This window comes from Mastigoproctus giganteus, chromosome 4 (assembly GCF_048544385.1).
Source record: "Mastigoproctus giganteus isolate SK-2022 chromosome 4, ASM4854438v1, whole genome shotgun sequence".
NCBI classification, from domain to species: Eukaryota; Metazoa; Arthropoda; class Arachnida; order Uropygi; family Thelyphonidae; genus Mastigoproctus; species Mastigoproctus giganteus.
In genome coordinates this window covers 228,387,214-228,405,049 of record NC_143578.1, presented here as the reverse complement: position 1 = coordinate 228,405,049, position 17,836 = coordinate 228,387,214, and the positions used below count along the sequence as shown (strand labels likewise).

Here is a 17,836-nt window from a genome sequence, read left to right as displayed (position 1 = left end):
CAAGGATCTCTCTGCGGTATTTGCGATCATTGACAAATTTGTAGATGTCGCCTTTGATTGCTTGGACTGTGGTGGGAGAAAACGGTCACTAAGGGCTAGTCTATTACAGTTGGCTATAAGTGTGGGAGCTGACCTCAGTCCGGGTTGAGAGATTCTCCAACCGCACAGTTCCCAGATGTTTGGCTCCGAGATTATTCCGGTAGTCATTTTGGAAGTGAGGACTAGGCGTCTTTCCATTACAAGATTTCGCAGTCGGGTAAAGTTTAGTTCGGTTGCCATCGCAGTTGTTCTTTGCTGGGGTGGACGACGATGTTTATGTTTAATCCACCGAAGGAGCCAGTATTCGGAGGAGTACACGCGCTTGATGTTGGTGGATGATGAAGATGCCCAGATTTCTGAGGCATGTAACACGACGGAATATGCAGAGGCATATACGTACCGACGAGTCACATCCAGATCCTTAACGTGGAGCAGTTGTTGTTTGGTAGTCCAGCTCATTTTGCAGAATTTCATTATGAGCTTGTTAATATGGGGTTTGAAGGTCAGTTTGTAATTGAAGACGACTCCCAAGTCCGTATGTATTTGACCACTTGATGGAGAATACCATCTAGAGAAGCTTGGACTTCAGTGGATTGGTACTTCAAAGAAAAGACAATTTGGACTGATTTTTCAGGGTTAATCAGTAGTCTAAATTGGTGGAGATAGGATCTTGAGTCCTGTATCTTTCAATTGTTCTTTTCCTTGACGTTTTAGATATATTCGCCTGGGTTAATCTGAGTATGTAGCTTAATATCATCAGCATAGCAGATTATGTCCTCTCTCTTGCACAAACGGAATAATGAGTTAGCCTTAGATTTTTAAAATGTAACCATCTTCTGTACCATTTAGTAAGAAGTTATACATAAATGAGCATTTCACTTTTAATCCTGGATGGATACTTTTGAGTGCCCATCGGCATGTTTTTTTTTTTTTTTTATCTCTTGAATGATTGGACATAAAAGTACAACCAGAATTCTTATTTTGGTCCTTATATTACGCGAAAAAGAATTTAATTTCGAATTCCCGATATTTTATCGGTTTGTCTGTCACTTTGTCAGTCTTCATTTTTATGCAGATATGGTTATGTTGAGGCAGGTAATGCAGAGCGATACTGTATTTCCTTGACAGTGGATATTGCAGCTGCCTTTTCCTGAAGCTTCCAGATCATTTCGACCTCAGAAGAAACGCATCCTAGACGTGTTCTTGCGTCATTGTGTTTGTGTTTCTATAGGACGATTCAAACTTCGTGCATCCCAAAATGAAAGAGTTGAATATTCTCATACGTATTTCTTACAAAACCGCATCGGTGACAACACAGCATTCAGAACGATCGTTGTAAAGTTATACTTACACAGACTCATCCATACCAGATTGTTCGTGACGAAGCCATCATAGTATATTCCCTGACTCAACCTGTCCACAGGCTGAAGGGTAAATTTTTTTCATTAGACAGACTTAACAAAAGAAAATGGCCGTAATCCATTTACGTTTTTGGCACTGCTGGAATTTACAAAAAAAAAAAAAAAATCGTGACAAATAAACGTTTGCGTGCGAGAATCGCTGGTAATAATAATATTATTAGTAATATTAGATGCATATTGAGTAGCATGCCGTGGATAATTGAATTTTGACCATTTTGATCAGCGGAATTTCCTCTATGTGATGGCATATCGCTTTACATAAATGGAAGTAAGCCCGTGATTAGATTACAAACCGCATTATTTCCATTAGTGTGGTGGCTGTGTGGCAAATTTTATTAATGGTCTTGACGCTCGCGCTGCTAATTCATTCACTGGCGCTTTGCGCTGTTAGATCATTCAGCAAGAAGACAAAGCCGCAGATTGCTGTAATTTTATTTTGGTTAGCAAGTCGTGAATGCGTTAATATTTTCAGGATTAAAAGGACTAATGAAAACATAACTGTGTGTATACCTATATACAATAATATTAGCGACCCTACCCCATCAGCGAATTACAATCTTTTTCAATTCATTTGCCACACTGGATTTATAGCAATATTCATTGGAAGGCAAAAACAAAATGTGTTTCATACAACTACCAATAGATGGGTGGAACCCCTGGGGTTTCCCACATCTATTGGTAGTTGTACTAAACACATATATGAAGCCATCTTTTAAACATAAATCATAAATTAGCAAACGATGTAAAGCGGAAAAATATTTTATGTTAAAATTTATATCAAGAAAATATGACTGTGTTAAACGGACTTTACTAAACATACGTACAGACCGACATGAATACTGTTTCTTATTAGCCTGTCAAAGTACTGTATCTGTTACTTGAGTTTCAGTTTCCACGATGTCTGCCTCGTTGTTTATAGTACGGCATTGAAAAAAACCCGCGTTTCCGGTGGGGGGGACCTTCTATCCACTGTAACCGGTTTGAATCATTTGTTCTAATGATTCAAACCACCCGCGGGATTCAAACCAGCGTCACAAACTAGTGGAATTCACAGTGACAAATCAGGCTTATACGGAACATTGAGAAAAAGACCTATTCTAGTTAAGTCAGTGTATTGGGCATTCAAATCAGCCATATATGGACGGGCGTCGTCTTGAAGAAAACAGATACCTTTGGATAGAAGGGATAGAAGACGAGGTCTCTTCGTTCTTACAACTGGTTTGTGTATACAGGGTGTCTCAAAACTATTGGTACAAACGTTTAGGGGAGGTAGGTAACATCTAAAGGAATGTGAATCGCATAGGAACCCATAACCGGAAAGGTCACCGTAAGTCGGTACACGGCGCTGTTCATCAGTTCGCGAGAGGGAAAATTTCTGGTTTCCTTATTCAAGCAGTAGTCGCCGCACGAAGAGCATGCATCGATATACGAACTGTGAGCTGGCAGACATGCACCTAGTGTATGGATTAGCAGAGGTCAATGGACGAGCCGCTCAACGAATTTATGGAGAACGCTTCCCAGACAGACATGTAACGGACCACCGTTTGTTTGCGCGTGTGCATCAAAATTTGTGCGATTATGGGTCATTTAGAGGTAACAGGAGTAGTGCGGTCAGACCACGTTCGACGCGAACTCCCGCCATGGAAGAAAGTGTGTTGAATGCCGTCCAGAATAATCCTACTACCAGCACACGTGCCGTTACCTCTGCCTTAGGAGTGTCTCGTTGCAGTGTACAGCGTGTCTGACACGACGATTCCTTACACCCCTTTCATCTCCAAAGGGTTCAGTTACTGCTTCCCCAAGATCATCCTACACGTGTGGCTTTTTCGCAGTGGTTTCTCCGAGAAAGTGTTCAAGACTTGAATTTTCCAGCCTATGTTTTGTTCACGGATGACGCTTATTTCACTCTGGAAGGCTTATTCAATCAGCAAAATGCTCATGTGTGCTCACGACAACCCACACGATGTGCGCCGCCCCCATGCGGCGCAACATCGCTTCGCAATAAATGTGTGAGCAGGTATGGTCGGTGACTGCTTAGCGGCCCATACCTGTTACCATCCCTCATGAACTCCGCTAAATATCGGATCTTTCTTGAACAAGTTCTACCAGGGTTACTTGACGATGTTCCAGCAAATGTGAGACGCAACATTTGGTTTCAGCATGACGGGGCGCCTGCCCATTATGGAAGATGTGTTCGTGACCATTTGAACAGGCGTTTTGGGTGTCGATGGATTGGCCGTGGTGGACCCGTTGCCTGGCCCCACGCTCACCTGATTTATCGAGCCTTGATTTCTTTCTGTGGGGGGATCTCAAATCTATCGTGTATGAATCGCCTGTGGAGACGGAAATGGATCTCGTGGCGAGACTCGTCTGTGCTGCTGCTACTGTCAAAGAAACTCCAGGTGTGTTCGACCGTGTCCGCCAGTCCATGCTGCGTCGGTGTGACGCATGCATCGCGTCTCATGGTGGAACCTTCGAGCATCTGCTGTAACAACATGAAATGCATCCATCTCGTACTCCATTGTTAATATTATGTCAACTAAATGTTTGCCACTAATTACTGTCTTATGTCATTTCTGCTTCTTGTGCCTCTGCTACTACTTTCCCGTGACGTTTCTGGTTATGGGTTCCTATGCGATTCACATTCCTTTAGATGTTACCTACCTCCCCTAAACGTTTGTACCAATATTTTTGAGACACCCTGTATGTAAAGGGTGGCTCCTAGAACGTCAGTTCAACTCCGCCTCCTATCTCTGTGAAGAATAGTAGCACTATAAAAGGGCCAGAAATGTGATTGGTGTAGGTTTGTGTGTGTGTTCTATTGTTCTGTTCTGGACGCTTGGCTACCCAGAAGCATCAGTCACCTGGACATATGATTCTGGGTACTCGTCCACACCATGGGAAGGTGGGCCACTCCATGTAAAGAACGTGCTGTCTCAAAAGAGATTGACCCACCTGGTGTAGCCCCAGAAGGTAGGCCAGGATCCTCTGGGGGGTCCCATTCCAGAGGGAAGAAGAAAAAACCACCGATGGTGCTGGATATGAAAAAGAAATGAATAAAAATGAAATAACAACTGGTTTAACAAAGTTTTTTGGAGAAACTCGAAATTATCTGAAACTATTTGTAAAAAAAAAAAAAGTTACAACCATCATTAATTGTCTCACATCGCCATTTGTTCTAATGACAGCTCTTTGGGCACCCATGGTATACTGTTTGTAAGGAATCCAGGTTGTCATGTATTGTGATATCAGCACACTCTCAATACTGATAGTAAATTTAAATGCTAATCCGCTTATTACTGTTCTTCCTGTTACACTGTATAAGTTCACTACCTTTGCAATTGTCGTAATATTGATTGTAGTTGCTTTGTGCACTTCTTTCTCTACAGATCCTCCTTGAACAATTTTCGCCATAAACACTTGGGCAAGCAAAGTTCTCCGTACTTTGCTAGAAAAGTCTAATGAATTTCAGACTCTTTTGTATTTTACTTAGAAAGAAACATCTTGATATTGCATTGTTTCCCCTGAATTAGAAACATCTGCAAGCGTCATCTTATTTCGACTGACACCTGTTGCCACGACAACCAAACGATTGGTATATCATAAAATCTGCAGTACATTATGTAACGATGACGTATAGCCAGTTTTAGCGAACTGCAAAGACTGTAATACTGGCAAGATCCTTTTTGGATCAAGGGCTAAAAGATGGAGACAGAGAGTAGTCATAAATGAACATTCCTCAGGATAGGCCAGTACTAAGTGGAGTCTCTCACTGATCAATTCTGGGATCCCTCCTGTCTCGGTTCTTTAATGATATTGGTGAAGCAGTACAGCGGAAATTGTAGAAGTTTGAGGAGGCAAAAAACTGGATCTCATGAAGTTTACTGCAATTATGTAATTTATTCCAGTGATCGATAACGCACTTCGGGCATCGTGTTTTAGATAATTTAAATAAATAACCTGCTAAGGTGGTCGAAGGCCGAGAATTTGGTAAAGTTCAAATCAGAATTGGACAGACAGTTCTGCCTGTCCAATTCGGAATGTTTTGAATGATTGGAATTTTTTTTAATATACAGATGCAGCAGAGATGACTTTCCTTGCATCATTTAGAAATCTTCTTTATATTTATATTTATTTATTTACAATATTAAAAATAAAAGTATTATTACACTGCATGTATAACAACCAAATATCAGAATTACAAATAATTACAGAGATCACGGCATATAAAATAAATTAAAAATCAGTTGAATATTTATAAAATTACGACCCACTAACGAATCGTTTATGGCATGTATTTATAATAGATTCCCATAAAACTTATTAATGAAAACCCAAAACACAAAATATATTAGAGCGTATAGTATTTAGTAGCGAATGCCAATCGAGATACTTGTTGACATTAGACATGTGTCTCTGTAGACTGTAATTGTATGAAGAGGAATTCTATCCTGTGAGTATGGAGTTGGAGAATAATTGGTAATTTCAGGGCTTGACTCGAGCTGCTTTTGAAGAGAGCGGCGGAATTACAACTGCCAATGCAGAACAGTGCTCATGGAAGTATCTACAGAAAAGGAAGCGACATGTGTATATGTATAGGGCGGCACCTGGAACGTCTGTTCAACTCCGCCTCGTGTCTCTGTGAAGAACAGAGTCAACTGTAAAAGGGCCAGAAATATGTTTGTGTATATTCTGTTCTTCTGTTCTGGCCTCTTGGCTACCAAGAAGCATCAGTCACCTGGACAGATGATTCTGGGTACTCGTCCATACCACGGGATGGTGGACCAGTTCCAGTAGAGCATGTACTGTCACAAAAGAGACTCTGACCCACCTAGTATTGCCAAAAGATGGGCCAGAATCCTCGGGGGGCCCATTCCAGAGGAAAAGAAAATAAGAGAATAAAATAAATAAAATATAGTAAAATAAGAAAAATAAATAAAAATAAAGGACAGTAGTATTGGTTAAAAAAATAATTAAATAAAAATAATAATTAAATTTAAAAAAATAATAAAAAATACATTGGTGCTAGTTGGGATAAAAAAATAATAATAAAATAAAATGAAAAAAATAATGAATTAATTAATATAAAAATAAATAAATAAAAGACAGTGGTGCTAGTTAACAAAAAAAAGTAGTCTTCAACAATAAGTACTCTTGTATCCAGAATAATCCAGAAATCGAACTGATGACCTTTAGGATCAGTGCAGTGACAATCCTTGCGTACACGAACCATAGAAGAAAATATAGCTAATTTTGGTGCAGTTATGCTTAATTCATGAACAGCCCAGTACTACACAGAAATCTCTGAGTGTCCTCTGAAAGTACTGTACATGTTTTTTCATCCAGGCTGGCAGAGAAGCAAACTGTTTTCCCACTTACACAGGTGTATCTGGTGGACTATTTTGGTTCGCTACTCTGGCGTTGATTCTCTTTCTGCGAGCAAATACCTCGGAGGCAAAGTTTTGAAGCCCTGGAAGATGGTTTTTATTCTGCAGAAACAAGTCCTCCCACCGTGGATCTGGATCGTCAGTTCGGAGCTTCACCCTGAGATCGTCGTAGATTGCATGGTTAAAGAGCAGGTGACTCCAATCTTCTGTATTCGCGCAGCCGCAGTGGGATGCAAACAAACTGATCAAGTTTTGATTGCGAGAGTCATGTCCAGTTACCAGAAAGGAAGTTTCCCTAGTTAAGGAGCACCAGGTTTTAACCGATTTAGAGAGTAATGAAGTAAAGAAGGAATTTTCTTGTGGCAGCTCCAAGTGGGATGGTGTCCCATCTGGTCTGCCAGATACTAATTAGCTGGTTTAAGCATCTGGATTTCACTTTTTTATGATCTTTATTTAAATTTAGCTGGATACCAAATAATTCTGAAGGTATTTGTTTGTTTTTTTGTGACGAAAGCAGAGGCCACGATAGATGACAAATAGATCCAAAGGAAGGGACCCCGCAATATCTTGCACTGCAGCGGTAGACACTGTTCTGCAGACTCTGAGAATGAATAGAGAGGAACATGCTCCGCTGGATGAAATTCAATTTTAACCTCATTTTGGAATTGGTGGCCCACTAAACGTCTTTGTGAGGCAAAGAAGGGAGATATTACGTAAGAGACCGGTCGCCCTCGTGGTAGCACAATTGATAGAACCGCCATCCTCCCCACACCGGGTGGAAAACTCCTGAGTTCAGTCCCGTCGATGACGTGGGGAATTTTTATGGGCTTTTTCACAACGTGGCTAAGTTAGTCAATCTCAGGCAAGGATATCGTGGTTTTTTCTCCCGGAAAATCGGGATTTGCATCCAGCAAACAGAAATTCAACCACAGAACACGTGCGATTTACAGACAGCATACACGGAGCAATATTGCTTTAGTCGCTGACGCTCCTAAAACTCTACTACAAAAACAACAAGAAAGGGGTAAATTAATTTGACTGCCCACTTTTAAATAGACCCTAGAGACTTCAGAAAGGAAAACACCCCAGATGTGGGGACAATATACTATGATAGGATTTGAGATTTGTACACAGTAAATAGTTGTTAGAAGAAAATAAAACCCAGTCTCTCATATTATATATGATTCCCTGTAGAGATGTGTCTTGTCTAGAAATCGGAGTGTTATCGAAGATGAGCAATCCACTCATTTTTGCAGGAAATAAGACGAGGAAATATTGTTTAAGGAATCGATAGTGGCTATTCTCAAGGGAAACTATTTGTGTAGGGCATGGTCTCCCAAACTTCAAAGTGCAACGTGGTATGGTATCGTAATCAAAACTGTGGATAAGATTTCCATTTAGTGGAAAAAGGTTATTATATACAAAAATTATAAAAAGTGTAAGGAAGAAATCAACCTTGGGAATTACTTACCTTAGTAAAGTCGGAAGAGAGCCGTGTACCATCACCTGCAGTGAGAAAGAGAAACTACAGTCGGTAATCCATAAGATGGGAACTTGTTTGGAAGACCTTTATGCCGAACAAGATCAAAAGCTTCAGAAATGTCAAGAGAAACTGTCTAAGTATCGCCAAACTTTTCCTTCGAACTGTTCAAAAGATGAGTAACATAAACTCTCATATCACCAGTAGATAAACACCGATGACATCTATATTAGCAACCATTGATCAGATGGAAGGTTTCAAGATAGTTGGCGGTTAATGGCCTTCTCCATTACTTTAGAAAGAATAAAAATGAATGCAAGGGGACAATAATTAGATGGGAGGGATTTGTCACCATTTTCAGGAACCGGGTAGATATGGGCAAATTTCCAAGTAGAAGGAAAAACACCAGTGGAATAAGAAACTGTAAACAAACGACACAGAACAGAAGTAAGCTCAGGTTTTGAGAACAAGTAGAGAAATTCCACCAGGAGCGTTTTTGACATCAAAATTGTTAGAATTCTGCTAACGTCCTCTGTAGTAGGTGGTTTAATTTATTAGGAGGTGGTTTAACAAGACCATTGATACAAGAATTAGAAGAAAAGTAGGATCCGAGTAAATAGGTTTCACAATTGTTCCTAACTTATAGTCGGCAGAAAATGAAGCTTTAAATTTGGGTACAAGCCAATGAGATATGCTACATTCCTTTTCTTGAACAGCCTTGACACGTTTATTGGAAAATCGTGGTTTAGACAATCTACGAGAATTTAAGGTGAAGTGTGGAATAAAGGGGCTTAGAGGGGAACAGGTATCCTGTGTGTTATCAGACACTCAGCCTAAAACACTGATGGATCCAATATCTCTCTATTACAGAAGATTTAGGAGAAGTCCGGTTGGCCTGCCTCCCTAAAATCCACTCATGCACACCTTCTCGATGGTAAGCCCTGTTACGTCACTTAGGTGGCAACGAACGTGTAGAGTGGTTCTCTTCAAGACGCCTGGTCAGCGTGAAGAGGAAAAGACCAAACCCTCCAGCAATGAGAGCACAACAATACAAATGGCCCTCAGTCCCCAGCAGCTTTCACTCTCCCTCTTACGGCAGCGAGATGATCAGAGTGGAAGCAGAGGGTGCTAAGAATCTCTGGGTACGACCAGGCTGCCATGCACGGAAATTGAACTTGGCCTGTTATAACGTACGATCACTCATCGGTGAAGACAGGATATTAGAGCTGGAAAAGGAATTAGAAAATGTGAATTGGAATATCATCGGTTTGGCTGAAACAAGAAGAAGAAATGAATCACTTATAAGTTTATCAAGTGGAAATCTGCTGTACACCAATGGAAACAGTGAAAGGAGTGAAGGTGGAGTTGGGTTTCTGGTCCATAAAGATTTTAAAAACAACATTTTGGAATTCAAAAGTACATCACCAAGGGTGTCAAGACTAATACTCAAGATTTCTAAGAGGTACAAGCTAAAGATTATAATGATTTATGCACCAACATCGAGCCATGATGATGAAGAGGTTGAAGAAATGTACACTGAAATTGAGAGCCTTCTAGATGAGCAGAAAACCCACTACACTATTATTATGGGCGACTTCAATGCTAAGGTTGGAAAAAGGCAAAACAGTGCAGAAAGAGGAACTATAGGAAATTTTGGAATTGGTGAAAGAAATAAAAGAGGTGAAAGACTTGTGGAATTTGCAGAATCTCAAGGAATGTCAGTAATGAACACTTTTTTCAAGAAAAGGGTGAACAGAAAGTGGACATGGAAGAGTCCAAATGGATTAACAACTAATGAAATAGACTTCATCCTCACTAACAGAAGATATATTGTGAATGATGTTACCGTCCTGAATAAGGTAAATGTTGGAAGTGATCACAGAATGGTAAGATGTACACTTGATATAGATGTAGGAAAGGAAAGGAAAAAACTGACTCGAGTAAATAATACAAAGGTCTTTGAAATAACAGAGGAGGAGAAAACGCAGTATGTACTGGAACTTAAGAACAAGTTTGAGCTTCTGCAGACTGCTCAGGACCAAGATATCGACGAGGAATATTACAACTTTCTGGAAGTGATAAAGCCCAAGAAACCTATAGGGAAACAGAAATCCAAAGAAGAAAAAATTAGTCAAGAAACACTTGTCATGATGAACCAAAGACGACAAATGAAGAGCAAGAAAAACACTGCCAGGGAGAAAATTGAGTATACTGAGTTATGCAAAGCCATTAGAAAGAGACTCAGAGAGGACATAAGAAGATTTAACACAAGAAAAGTAGAACAAGCATTAAGGGAAAACAAAGGATTTAAATCAGCAGCCATGAGCAGTAATACAGAAAGACAAATGATACTGAAACTGAAGAATAGCGATGGTGTACTTATAAACAGCAGAGAAGGCATAATTCAAATAGCAGAAGACTACTATAGAGAATTATACAAGGAGCGAGGGAATGATACCAGCAGTGAGGAAGATGGATTGCAAAGTAGCAACACACACGACATACCCGATATTCTTCCTGATGAGGTAGAACATGCATTGAAGAAAATGAAGAATCGGAAAGCCCCGGGGGAAGATGAAGTTACTGTAGAGTTGTTAAAATTGGGAGGAAGAGACATAACACAAAAACTGGCAAGGCTCTTCACAAAGTGCATTAGAAAAGGTGTGATGCCTAAGCAGTGGAATAATGCAATCATAGTTTTGCTGCATAAGAAAGGAGATAAATCAGAAATTGGAAATTATAGACCAATTAGCTTGTTATCCCATATCTACAAGTTGTTCACAAGGGTCATTACTAACAGATTAGAAAGAATACTTGATGAGAATCAACCGAAAGAGCAAGCTGGCTTTAGGACAGGATTCTCAACTATGGATCACCTTCACGTAATATCACAGCTAATGGAGGAAGCAAATGAATATAAAACACCATTATGCCTAGCATTTGTGGATTATGAAAAGGCATTTGACTCCATACAGCATAAGGCAATGTTTCGGGCACTGGAAAGACAAGGCATAGATACTCCATATATTATGATTTTGAAGAAAATATATGAGAGTGCTACATCCTTTATTAGACTAGACAAAGACAGTAGCAAATTTAAAATCGAGAAAGGAGTTCGACAAGGAGACACAATATCTCCGAAGCTGTTTACTGCTGCCCTTGAGGAAGCTTTCAGAAGATTAGACTGGTCGCAGAAAGGAGTCAATGTGAACGGAGAGTACCTAAACCATTTACGATTTGCAGATGACATTGTGGTCATAAGCCACGATCCCAAAGAATTAGAGGAAAATCTTAATCAGTTATGCACAGTTAGTAAGGATTTTGGACTAAAGATGAATATGGCTAAAACAAAAGTAATGATGAACAAGTATGCCACGGAAAGGGAAATAATGATTGAAGGAGCAGTAATTGAAAAGGTGGAGTCATATACTTATCTGGGACAAGTTATTAGCTGTAATAATGATAAATGGCTGGAAGTCAAGAGAAGAATAAATTTTGGATGGATAGCATTCAGGAAATATAGTCACATACTGAAGAGCAATATCCCAGTTTGTCTGAAACGTAAAATAATGAATCAATGTATACTCCCCACCATGACTTATGGAAGTGAAACTTGGGCACTCACCAAAAGAATGGAAGAGAAGCTAAGAACTACACAGCGAAGAATGGAACGAATTATATTGGGAATCAGACTGTTAGATAAGAAGAGAAACACATGGATTAGGCAGCAAACTCAAGTAAAGGACATTCTTATCAAAACTAAAGAACTAAAATGGTCTTGGGCAGGACACATAGCTCGAAGACATGATGACAGATGGACTAAGAAAATAACAGAATGGTACCCAAGAGGAGCTAGAAGAAAACCTGGAAGACAAAGGCGGAGGTGGATAGATGAAATTCATGAGTTTTTGAGTAGTAAATGGATGGCCAGTGCTCAAAACAGAAGGAACTGGAAAGTTGCTGGAGAGGCCTTCATCCTGCAGTGGATTGAAAATGGCTGATGATGATGATGATGTGGAATAAAGGATTTCATCCCTACAAGAATAATTTCGCTGACACGATATGTGCCAACGTTGAAGTCAGATGATTTAAAATAGTAATACAACCAACGAAAAGCGAATAAAATTACGTAGTTCATCCCATTTGACATTCGTTTAATAACAAACGACACGAGGCTAAGAACGGCTTGTTAGAAAGATGGTCCATTGAGAAGAATTCCAGTTGGAATGAATTACGTGTTTTCTTTCTGCTTTTGCTTGGTTTTAACTCTTCTGATCTCAGTGTTTGCTCAGATACCAAAATTAAACTTTGTACGTTGAAGAGTTGTTAGTAAGAAAAAGATCTAAATAAGTATTGTGAATATTCGGGAGGGAACCATGCTAACCTCGCCTGAAATCGAATAACTCAGGTTGATTATTCCACCTCAGTACTGAAATTATACCAACGCGGAGGACTGAGATTATACCAACTGTGCGAGGGCGAGCGTGGTTAAGTTTGTTTGGTATTTTGATAGATAAATCAACAAATTTCGTGAAGTCATTAGGAATTGCAAAAGCTTGAACGTCTTAACCAGTTGGGTCTGTCGAAATCGAGATCTGAAGCCAACTGGAGTTGTATCCATTAAAATGACCAAGAAAAATTACCCACTTTTAGCAAAGTTAGACTGGAGAAAGTCGAGTTTCAAATAAAGGAAGTCAAAGAGTTCCAAATGATTAGTGGAACTGGGAGATCGATAGAGGCAACAGATGTATAAAGATTTTAAGCCAGAGAAGATCGAAAAGAGGAGATTCCAAATTAAGAAATTTCTTGCAAGGAATTATCAGATTGTACGTATATGTGCACAAATACCACCTCTGAAACGCAAGGAATCACAGAGCGAATAATTAGGGCAACTGAGATGTCAAGTGTGGCCTGGTCGATTTTAGGTGGAAATGAATATTATCGAGTTCGGAATCTGAGATCACGTATGTTTAAAATGAATGGGGAAGGTTTTGGAAGGTTGAGATCTTTTTTGCGGATAATTTTGTTCATTAATATGACTAAACATGATACATTCAGTAGGTAAAGTAAAAGTGGAAGTTGGGGAAACATGTTGTATGAAGTAACGAAAGTTTTGGATATGGCGTATATACAGTATATACCCAGCTCCTTGACATAACATGGACTCTACAACGCCTACTGCATACACATTACCTGGACACCCTCCAGTTACTAACTGGCAGAATAGAGGCAACAGGATTATACGCTAGATGATTGGGACAACTCCTAGAGAGTTACCAGTAAGTTCGGTCCGTTAGGCCATCTAGCTGCCGGGCTGCGAACACCGTTTTTGAGCTGTACCCTTGAAATATAAGGAATATGGATCCTGCCATGATACCCATCATAGTCTCAAAAGACATCAATCATACTGCATGACGGAAGGGTTGTGGGGGTTGCTGGAGCTTTGCCCAGGAAACATAGGTTTCATCGATTCAGACCTCGAATAAGCAAAGTGGTGGTTTTGCACCTGGTGATAGTCATCTACCACCTAGTACTGCTTGGTCACGCAGCGGGAGGACGGCATTCCTCTGTGTGATGTGGTTGCCACACTCCACCCCCTCCATACGTTGACTGACATTTGGGGTCACCTAATATACCTTCGTTATATTATAAAAAAATAGATTACATTTTACCTATAAGTCTCCCCCCCAAAGAAGTTTGTCTTACTTATATATTCAAGATGTATATGCGTATTTTTCGCATTCCTAGCTGAGTTATGCGCCGAGGCATATTCTGATCAATGTCCTTTTGCTTGCATTATATACAATCCCCTTCCTCTTATTATATTTTCTTCTAATAAACGGCCTTCGCAAAAGAAGTATTGAGAGAGGTCCTAAAAATATGAGTGCATCATCTCCTGAAACATGATGGAAAAGTATGCTAGGTGGCACCACTTGCGCGAAGTGCCGCTAAATAATGGCATTATATCCGCTTGTCACCACTTTCCTCAATATTCCAAGTTCTGGCACTCGTGTCAGTACTATAATGACGTGCTTGTAAAGGTGGAAGTTTACAAGAGGTGTTACGATAGAAGCTATTTATTGTATTTATCTTTACTATAACAGATTCAGGAAACCATCGCGATCTCTTATTGTCAAGCTGTGCGGAAATAAGATCCCTGGAACTTTTAGAAAAACAGCAAAGGCTGTCTGAAAGCTTTCAAAAAAGTTAACTTACTTGTAGGTGAATCAAATCGCGCTATTTTTTGTGTAATAGAATGCAGCCAGTAAAGGAGATCATTCGAGTTTTTACATTTCTTGGTAAATATATCTAAAGCGATGTTTCAGAAACCTGGAAAGAATAATTGCTTATATCGGAAGAAACGCCTCAGTCCGATTATCAAGTGGGGACTTTGTTCCATTCTCACTTAGTTAAAAAAAAATGCCCTTTGCGTCAGCGCTCTCTAAGCATATAGCCCTTAAGATTTGATTTACGTCATTGATGGCGTCATAGATATACGAAAGTTGGCTTGCAGAGCTATGCTCTCCTTGTTCCCAGGTAATTGTATAGAGATTGTTTGTTTTGCAGGAAGCGAAGTGTTTATTTCTGTCTTATTTAAGCTTCTTCCACCAAATTTATTGAATTTTTAAAATCAGATATTCGTAAAAGAATAATAACTTTCTTAAAAATATTATTCCTTTGAATATTAAAACAATCACACATCCTGCTAAACCTACGATAAAAAAAAAATATATATATATAGTTCAAAATAATCTCTAAACTTGAGCCATCTATTCAGTTTCCGGAATTCAGCAACTCCCCCTTGTGGCAAATTTACAGCAAATACTTTTATCTCTTCGATTTTTAATTTCACTTCTTGTTTATCACACTTTGAGAAAATAAGATAGAAAAGGAAAATAGAAACGGGAAAAAAAAAGAAGGAATGAAACCATATTATTTTCTTATTCTATCTCGCTGCTTAAGATCGGGTGAGAATCTTAGACAGCGAAATGGAATAAGAATGGCTAATGGAAGAAGTCGCGGACACCTGGATTCCAAAACTGGAATCTTTTCTCTTCCTAAATGTCATTCTTCAATCTATCATTGAACTTTAAGAACATTTTTTGCTTTAGAACAAGGAACATGGCAAGAAGAAATGATAGAGAGAAAGATGGTAGATTACTCTGAAATACAAAATAAATGTCATTATCATCTAGAAGGCGAAGCACAGCTGTCGGGTCAGATGGCAAGTTGCAGGCAAGGAATCGATCTTCGTTTTCGGAAGTGTGGAGATATTATTTTCGGCCGTGGTCTGGCACGGACGATAAATAACTGGTACAGGCAAGCGCTTTCCTTGGCACTCTACCGATCCACAGACTACCAACTAAGGCTGATTTATAGCCGTAAACTTCTGTTCTCGGTGCTACTGAAAACCATTGCGCACGGACACTGCGCATACACGCAAGCACACAAGAAAGGAGAAATATTGTTTTAATCTTTCGCTAGCGTTAGGATCTTAATACAATCGGTGTAGCGAAGGAAACGTATTTCGGGTCATAAAATATATTACATTTTTGCAGTTGCTGTCATTTGGTTGTGTAAAAAATCGAAAGATTTTACGTATTCCTTTTTTGCTTTACATAGAACAGTTGGTCGTATCCCTTTCAATTTTCCCTGACCTTGCCCCATCAAATATTCACTTGCCGAATATTAAAATATGAAGAAGCAGTTAGGAACTGTTTTTGCGTAAACACGTAAAAGTAAATCGGTTAGTTTATTCTTAGTTTGTTTTTTTAACTCTAGAAATGCCAGTAAGAATAAAAAAGCGATCAGTTTAAAGTAAAATAAAATTTGGATTACTTTCGGATGCAATAAACTCCTATTGAATTAGGTATAACATTTCCATGATACGATTTTCTATCCTCTTGTGACTAATGCTTTACCTGCACACTTTCTGTTATTCGATGTGTCATATATAAAATGCGGAACCAACATCTCGAATCATGCCTCTGGTCTCAAGTATGCTGATTCAATTTTCTTTCCACTAGTGTTTCTTTGAAGGTTTTTCCAGAAGTGAGTAGGTAGGAATGGATCGGGTGGTATGTCAGCGAGAAAATGCATTTTCTGTAGCAGTTATTAAATTACCAAGGAGAAGCCAAAGCAAGACCGTCTGCTAATGTCTTTGATGGCACTTTGGAGACATACTGTTCCGTTCTACAAATTCTATTTTAAAGATTATTTTAATGCTTTTTATCTTTTTCAATGTTTCCTGAATTCATTGATAAGTTTTCTTAGGTATAATACTACAGCGATGTCTTTTGATCAAGAATCAAATCAAGTTGATTTAAACCAAATCAAATCAATTCAGTTTAATATAATCCGGTTGTTTCATTCAAATCAAATACGAGAACAAATTCAATCAATCAAATCAAGTTCATTTAAATCAGATCCATCAGATAAATGCAATTTAACCAAATCAAATTGTTTCCCTCAAATCAACGACAAAAACAATACAAGTTTTCGCACCTGGTATTCTATAAAGTTAACGCGATGGTAATAGGGGGAAAATGCAACCTTTTTAGGATTTTTAAGGTCACTTCCCTGTATTTTACAATGAAGTGTTCCGTGGACAACGCTTTTTGCTGCTGCGTTAGAATCTTCCCTAGCGACACGTCAAGATTTCTTGGTTTTTGATGGCATTAAGCTTGTCATCTGCTCTGATCACAAAATAACCGATACCGACTTAAATCAGAATATCAAAAGACTAATAGCGCGGTTGCAGATCTACCTCGACACCATAGGTCTGTCCATTATCAAAGGCAGATGTGGTTGCTCAAATAGGTTTTAGCCAAAAGAGCCTTTAGACGCGGTACAAGTTCTTGGTCTTGGATCAAGTTATCAAAGTTGACAAACACGAAGATCTTGGTCTCATTTGTGACTCAAACTAACCTTAGTGCATCATTTCGATCATCTTAACGCTAAGTACCTCTCTGTCTGATAGTGAACGTGAAGCAAGAACTTGTAAGTTATACTACTAACATTCTTGTAAGTGTTAGATGCATTATTCCGCTGATTTTCTGTGCATTGGCCATTTGGTCTCCTTCTCCTACTTCGTCCAAAAATGTATCTTTGGATGTGAATACTGGCTCATAAGGTGTAAAGCTCTTTTATCTTATTTTACAACTAAAACCTTCGATCCAAATTGAAGAGAAAATATCCGAAGCATTTGGCGAATTAAAAGTATATAAACACGATGTTTCCACATAATACCTTAGACACATTTAATAACCTTCGAGTGTACCCACTCACATTCTGCACCCAAAAGAAATACAGGATACAGAATGCATTTGTTTACATTCATCTGTTGGAATTTATCTACATTTCGATCTTCTGTAATAGCTTTAATGTGAGAATAACGTTAGAATAAAATGTTTGTAACAGATAACCTAGCATGTTGCTGTCCTGGGCAATGAATATATTTGAAACTGAAATAATATAGCGTTTTACCATTACTAGTAATAGTGCTAGTT

The 17,836-nt window shown here is 39.0% G+C and overlaps 1 protein-coding gene across 1 annotated transcript in view; it reads left to right on the top strand.

Annotated features, from left to right (window-relative positions):
• LOC150087461 (SCY1-like protein 2) overlaps positions 1 to 17,836 on the top strand; it is a 412,155-nt gene that overhangs the window by 280,628 nt on the left and 113,691 nt on the right. The gene's annotated exons all lie outside the window — the stretch shown is intronic.